Source organism: Panicum virgatum, chromosome 8N (genome assembly GCF_016808335.1).
Source record: "Panicum virgatum strain AP13 chromosome 8N, P.virgatum_v5, whole genome shotgun sequence".
NCBI lineage: Eukaryota > Viridiplantae > Streptophyta > Magnoliopsida > Poales > Poaceae > Panicum > Panicum virgatum.
Genome location: NC_053152.1, coordinates 8,012,681 through 8,019,790, shown reverse-complemented (window position 1 = coordinate 8,019,790; position 7,110 = coordinate 8,012,681). Strand labels below are relative to the sequence as shown.

Here is a 7,110-nt window from a genome sequence, read left to right as displayed (position 1 = left end):
CAAACATCGCGGAGACGCAAGAAGAATAGCAAGTGTGGGGATTGGAAGAGCTAGGTTTGATGAAGATAAAAAGTAATGCAAAGTAATGAAACACCTATATGTTTTTGATCGATTGGATATCCCTCAATCAGCTGTGGCCCTTTATATATATAGGGTGGGGAGGTCTTACCCCGTATAGGGTCGAAAACCTAGTAATTTCTGTGTCAAAATACAACTTCTACACAGATTCTACAGACCAAAACCGGTCTGACCGCACCTGCAACCGGTCTGTCCGGTCTGCCCGAGGTGTAGATCTTCCAGAAGTCATATCTCCCTCATTCGGACTCCAAATTGGACGTTCTACATATGAATCTTGATCTACTCGACGAGAGCTATACAACGGTGAAGTCCATTTTGCATTTTGAATAAGTTGACCAGACCGGTCTGACCAGTTTGGACAAGAGGTCTGACCGGTTTCCTTTGTTGTGTCAATTTTGGTCATCAACACCAGCCCCGGAGGACCAGCAAGCAAGGGATCGAGGCGAGGTGAGCACCAGGGAGGATACAAGGGCGGGTGTCAGCGTAATGGGAACAGGGGTCCCCATAACCCCAAACTAATGCACGATTAAGGAGGAAGTGGCCCACTAGCAGGTGTCAGACGGCAAAGCCAGGCGGCGCAGCTGTGGGCCCTCACCCATAACGAATGCCCATGGACGTGGGCACCCACATGGAGCGGGTCGGGGCCGACAGGGCACATGAAGCCCGGGAAGGCCATTTCCTTCCCCTTGAAGACACTCGCCTGGTAAAAAATCTTTACCAAGCCAGAAAATCTCGGAGGTTACGGCGCCTAGCCGCCAGGCTCGGTGCAAAGCCGAAGGTAGGGATGGCAGCGGGGCGGGTTCGGGGCGGGTATCCGCGGGTTTAGGGTTTGCGGGTTTCGAGTTCGGGTTCTAATTTTCGCCCGCGGATTTGCGGTTTCGGGTACCCGAAAAAATTCGGGTTTGGGGCGGATTTCAATTCTGACCCGCGGATCATCCATCAGAGGCCCGAATCTATCAGCCCAATAAAAGCCCACGAAGCATCCCTAACTATATAACCCTAACTCTCCTCATTCCTCACCCGTGACCCCCTCACCCCCGTTCCACCCTGACCCCGTGGCGGCGCAGCGCAGCAGCAATCCCGCCCGGCGCCCACTCCGCTTTCGCTTGGCCGCCAGGCGCCTAGCCCAGTCCGGCTGCCCGGTGCCCGTAGGCCGCAGCGGCGCAGCGCCTGCGCCTCGCCTCACGCCCCCTTCGCCCCTCGTCGGCTGACTCGGCTCGCTCATCCCCGTCCCGGATCTGCTCGGCGCACGGCGCTCTCCTGCATCCTGGCGGCCGGCGGCCCGTTCGGCGCTGGTGCAGGCGCGGAGCGGCGGAGGCGCCGCCCGCTCGCCCCTCGTCGGCTCGGCGCGCCGCGCACGGCAGGGGGCCGCTCGGCGGTCGGCGCACGCAGAGGACCGCTCGGCCGCTCGGCGCCCGCGACCCGCCCGGCCGCTCGCCCCACCCCCCACGGCTCCTCGGCGCACGGCAGAGGACCGGAGGCCACCCCGCACGGAGGCCGCGGCCGCGCGCACAGGCACGGGCGGGGGCCGAGACGAAGCACCATGCCAGAGATGTGGGCCGCCGCCGTGGGCGCACCCGCCGCGGCAGCCGGCTGCTCCAAATTCTCGCCTTTTGTCCCCCGATGCACCGCCACTGATGATGCGCGCCCCAGCCCCACCTCCAAATCGATGGATCAGCATAAATTCCATGCGCTCTCCCTCTCGGACCCTCTGGCACCCCATGTTGCTGCTGGTTTGTAAAATAAATTCGGGTTTCGGGTTATCCGTTCGGATTCGGGTATCCGCGGGTTTCGGTTTCGGGCATGAATTTGCACCCGAATTGGAGTTCGGGTCGGGTTCGGGTTTCATGTTCGGGTTTCGGTTTTGGGTGCCCAGACACTCCACCCGAACTGAACCCGACCCGTTGCCATCCTTAGCCGAAGGGGGTGCACGGCTTCCCCGTAAGAACATCATGACTACGGGGATGCCGTGCACTCAGACGATAAGAAGTTAGGCGGCGGATAGCTGACCCCTGAGTTACCCTTCCCATCAACTTGAAGAAGGATGCTGGCCAGGGCCCACCGCCGTTTACTGCGCCCTCCGTTGCGGTAAAACCAGGGCAGCCACCGAACGTCTCCCCGGGGTTGATCAGGATCACTCCGGACCATAAGGGTCCGCGGGGCGACCCCGGAGCCACCACACGGCCGCCTCGGACCAGCCCGGATGTTCCTCGGGACACCCCGGGCCACGAGGACATACCAAAGGACCCCGGATCACCCCTAGATGTAGGAGTCCACCCGCCAGTGTCTACGGCCACCCCGGGGCACCCCGGGGTGCCCCGAGGCCGCCTCGGAGCACCCTTGCCACCAGTGAGCCCTCCAAGGCCTGCTACAGCGGAACCGACAAACCGCCTACTTGCCTGACAGAGGCAGGGCAGCCTGGAAGATGACGCCCACCATGCAAAGGGGGCGTTCACACGAGTTAGTAGAGAGGAGCAGAGAAGGCATTTGTAGTCTATAAAAAGAAAGATCTCAGGACATGTAGGGGACCCTTTTTCGGGACCTTACTGGTACATTCCGGGTTTTGGCTCTCCGACTCGGGATGAGCAAAGAACCAATCACAACACATTGGACATAGGGTATTACGCCTCCGGGCGGCCTGGACCTGTCCAAAAACCATCGTCTCAACCTCGCTTCCATAAGAGAGATTCTTGTGTGGTTTACACCCCTGGCCGAATCTCTAAATAAGGGTCCTCTCGAATCCCTGCTAGTAGTACTCAGCCACCGTCAGTGGGCGAGGGCTGGTGCAGCCATGGTGTGCCCGCTCAACGAGTGGAGTTGGAAGAAGATGAGGTGGAAGAAGGAACGTGGATCCCACTGGTCATAGAAATAGAAGGAGAGAGAGCACCATATATTGAGTTCAAGCAGGGGCACTGGTGTCTTTTCGCGTGCTCCCTTCATGCTAGCTAGGTGACTTGGCGGGCAGCATATCAAGTGAAAACTAGGTAAGCAATGCAACCTTAGACACTCTCAATCAAGATCATAGGATCTCCATCCGATGTCTAGGGACAGAGGTGGGGTACTTTTGCACTTAACCGCTCGCAGATCCCAGCACCCTTGCCAATTTTTTTTTTTTTTTTTTTGCAAATCTCCCTCCTCTTAACCCCCAGCGTACGCTGCCCACCGACAGGACGCCTGACAACGGATGGTTCACCGTGTTCGCCGCGGGCGTGCCTTCATGGACGGCGGAGGAGGTACGGCGGCACTACGAGGCGCTGTTGGAGGACGTGGCCTCCATAGTGGCCGGCTGCATCCCGCTCCCACGCTACGCCAGGGAGGAGTCCTCCGCCGCGATGCCCGACAGCACCGCCGGTGCTGCGTCCACACCCGGAGGGGGGCAGGGAGACGAGGCACCTGCGAGAGGAGCGGAAGAGTGGCGCCAACGTGGGGAAGAGCTGCTCCAAAGCGTATATTTGCCCTAAATAATTTTCATATATAAAAATAAATTCACACATACATATGTGTATACATATACGTCTGCCGTGCAAAGAGAAGGACGCGCCAAATAGTTGAATAATGCACGCGTGTTCCTTATGCAGATCTTCTTAACTAAAGTGTATCTTTTTTTTTTAGTTGGTCAACATATCTAGGTGACTTGGCACGCTGACGATCAACCAGAATTCGTTAGTTGTAATGATTAAAAAGTAAAATTAGCCTTTTAAAGGAAGCATGCTCAACACGCATGGCAAAGTCATGCCGCATGATGTTTGAAAGTCATGCGGCATGACTTTTGACTTAGCTTCTTGTTGCTTGCTCCCACGCACCATCCACACTACAAATTCGGCTGGCATCATGCCGGAACATACAGGTACGGAAACACACGCAGGTAAGTCTAGCAGCCAACGTGCCAGCCAAAGCAAATAGCTCGCCTCCATGGAAGGCAAGGTGCTCCTCGTCTTGTCCGTGTCCGTGCTTGTCGTCGTCTTCTCCAAGCTCAAGTCTCTTCTCGTCGCGAAACCAAGGCACAACCTGCCCCCGGGGCCGTGGACTCTGCCGGTGATCGGAAGCCTCCACCACCTCGTCACCAGCCCCAACATCTACCGTGCAATGCGCATGCTGGCGCAGAAGCACGGCGATCTCATGACCCTCCGGCTCGGCATGGTGCCGGCGATGGTGGTCTCATCGCCGGCGGGCGCGCAGGAGATCATGAAGACGCACGATGTCACGTTCGCCGACCCGTACGTGACCACCACCATGAGCACGCTCACCTTCGACGGCAACGACATCGCGTGGGCTCCCTATGGCGAGCGGTGGCGCCAGCTCCGCAGGATCTGCGTGCTGGAGCTGTTCAGCGCCACCCGGGTGCGGTCGTTCTGGCGCATCCGCGAGGAGGAGGCGGCGCGGCTCGCGGAGAACCTGGCCGCGTGCGCCGCAGGTGGCGCCGCCGTGGACCTGACCGGGATGATCTCCAGGTTCGTCAACGACACCATCGTGAGGGAGTTGGTCGGCAGCCGGAGCAAGTACCAAGACGAGTTCCTCGACACCGTGAATAAGGCCATTCGGCAGACGGGCCTCAGCGTCGCCGACCTCTTCCCGTCCTTGAGGAAGCTCATGCAGGTTCTTGGCACGTCACGCAAGGTGCTCGCATGCCGGGACAGTTTCCAGCGCATCGTCGTGCAGATCATACAGGAGACGATGGAAGCCATGGACGGCGGCGGCAGGGACCGGGAGCTCGGGCTTGCTCGGCGTGCTGTTAAGGCTCCAGAAGGAAAGCAGCATTAGCAGCACGCCGATCCAGCTCGGCGACGACACCATCGTTGCCGTGATGCTTGTAAGTAGCTAGCTCTCAAAGCTTATCACTGAAGCTGGTCCGGCAAGTAAGCTGATCGACTACCTACGTACGTGCGTGGTTGCTTCAATTCTTCCAGGAAATGTTTGTTGCGGGCAGCGACACCTCGTCCACCCTTCTCAACTGGTGCATGACGGAGCTAGTCCGGAGCCCGGAGGCCATGGCGAAGGCGCAGGCCGAGGTGCGGGCGGCCTTCAAGGGGAAGACGACGATCGACGAGGACGACCTCAAGGGGCTCAGCTACCTCCAACTGGTGATCAAGGAGGCCCTCAGGCTGCACACACCGGGGCCGGTCCTGATCCCTCGGCTGTGCCGCGAGACGTGCCAGATCATGGGCTACGACACTACTACAGAATAGGCCTTTGTTCCAGGTCATTTGTCCCGGTTACCTTTGGACCCGGGACAAAAGGTGGCTTTTGTCCCGGGTCCAAAGGAGCAGGGGGGACAGGGGCCTTTTGTCCCGGGTGGAGCCACCAACCGGGACAAAAGGCCCCCCTTTTGTCCCGGTTGGTGGCTCCACTCGGGACAAAAGGTCCAACCCTTTTTATCCCGGTTGGTAACACCAACCCGGACAAAAGGGTGACCCTTTTATCCCGGTTGGTGGTACCAACCGGGACAAAAGGCCCTTTTTGTCCCGGGTGGAGCCACCAACCGGGACAAAAGGCCCCTCCACGTGATAGTTCAAAAGGGAGTTATTCTTTACTGAGTCACACGTACTACTTAGATGAGTTGGCAAGCAGGCCATGCGCTAGGCAATAGGTCTTGGGTTCCAATCCCACAGGGCGCAAATATTTTTTAGCGCGAGGGACATTTTGTCCCGGTTCTACCACCCGGGACAAAAGCCTCCAGCGCTTTTGTCCCGGCGGCCGAATCCCGGTTCCAAAACCGGGACAAATGGCCATATGGAACCGGGACAAATGGCTGTTTTTGTAGTAGTGTGACGTGCCGAAGGGCACGGTCGTCTTCGTCAACGTGTGGGCGATCTGCAGGGACCCCAGGTATTGGGACGATCCGGAGGAGTTCAAGCCAGAGCGGTCCGGAGGAGTTCAAGCCAGAGCGGTTCGAAAACAGCGACCTCGACTTCAAGGGAACAAACTACGAGTTCCTCCCATTTGGGGCTGGCCGTCGTATCTGCCCGGGAGTTAACCTAGGCGTGGGAAACATTGAGCTTGCACTGGCGAGCCTTCTCTACCACTTTGACTGGAAGCTGCCTCATGGAATGGGACCAAAGGATGTCGATGTATGTGAGGCTTCAGGATTACTTGCGAGCAAGAAAACAAGCCTCATCTTGCATCCTGTTACTCGCATTCCTCCTGCTAGTGCGGAAAAATAAGAGTCAGGCTTGGATTAAACATGTCCAGCACGATGGCTCCTTATGTTGTTAAATCTATTAATTTGTGCAATCAATATGTTTCAGGCATGCATGCACATGGATCTCACACTAGAAAAATTTTATTTTTTTCATACACATTCGGATGAAGATAGATCTTCTTTCTATAAAAGAATGTAGTAGCTCGTTCTCCGTAAGACATACAACTTATTAACTTTGTAGTTTTGAGCGTTTTCATTTGAAGACATAAGATATATAGCTTAACCATATACTAGGCAGCGTATCAGGTGAAAACCAGGCAAGCTGTGCAACCTTGGAAACTCTTAATCAAGATCATAGGATCTTCATTCGATGGCTAGAGGCATAGGTGGGGTACTTTTGCACTTAAACGCCTGCAAATCCCGACGCCCTTGCTTAGTTTTTTGCAAATCCCCTTCCCCTAATCCCCCAGCACATGCCGCCCACGTGTTTCGTTTTCTCGCTGCCTGTCCACTGAAGATCACTGCAGGCAAGGTCAGCCATTCGCCCTTCCCGAACTTGTCCAGCCCCATCAAGAATAACCTGCGCCACGCACCGTATCATTACAAGTCTAGATTATGTTAGGAGATCAGTAGAGATCGGGAGAGAAGAGCGTGGCGTGGAAAAGGGGAAGAACAGAGAGAACGGGAGAGGTCTGCTTTAGAACGGGAAAAGTGTTCTGTTACATCAAAAGCATATCTGAATCACACACACGCACTCATACTTATGGCTCACGCAGGAGCAGACGCACGCCTACCGGACACATTCCGGGCCGTTCACGCGAACACTGGGCCGGGCCACTCTCTTACCTCTGCCGTTCACCATGGGCTCTGCTTGATCATCACCAGCAGGCCCA

The 7,110-nt window shown here is 56.8% G+C and overlaps 1 pseudogene; it reads left to right on the top strand.

The window, feature by feature from the left end:
- Positions 1-3,969: 3,969 nt before the first annotated feature.
- Positions 3,970-6,239, top strand: LOC120684734 (annotated as a pseudogene).
- Positions 6,240-7,110: the final 871 nt, after the last annotated feature.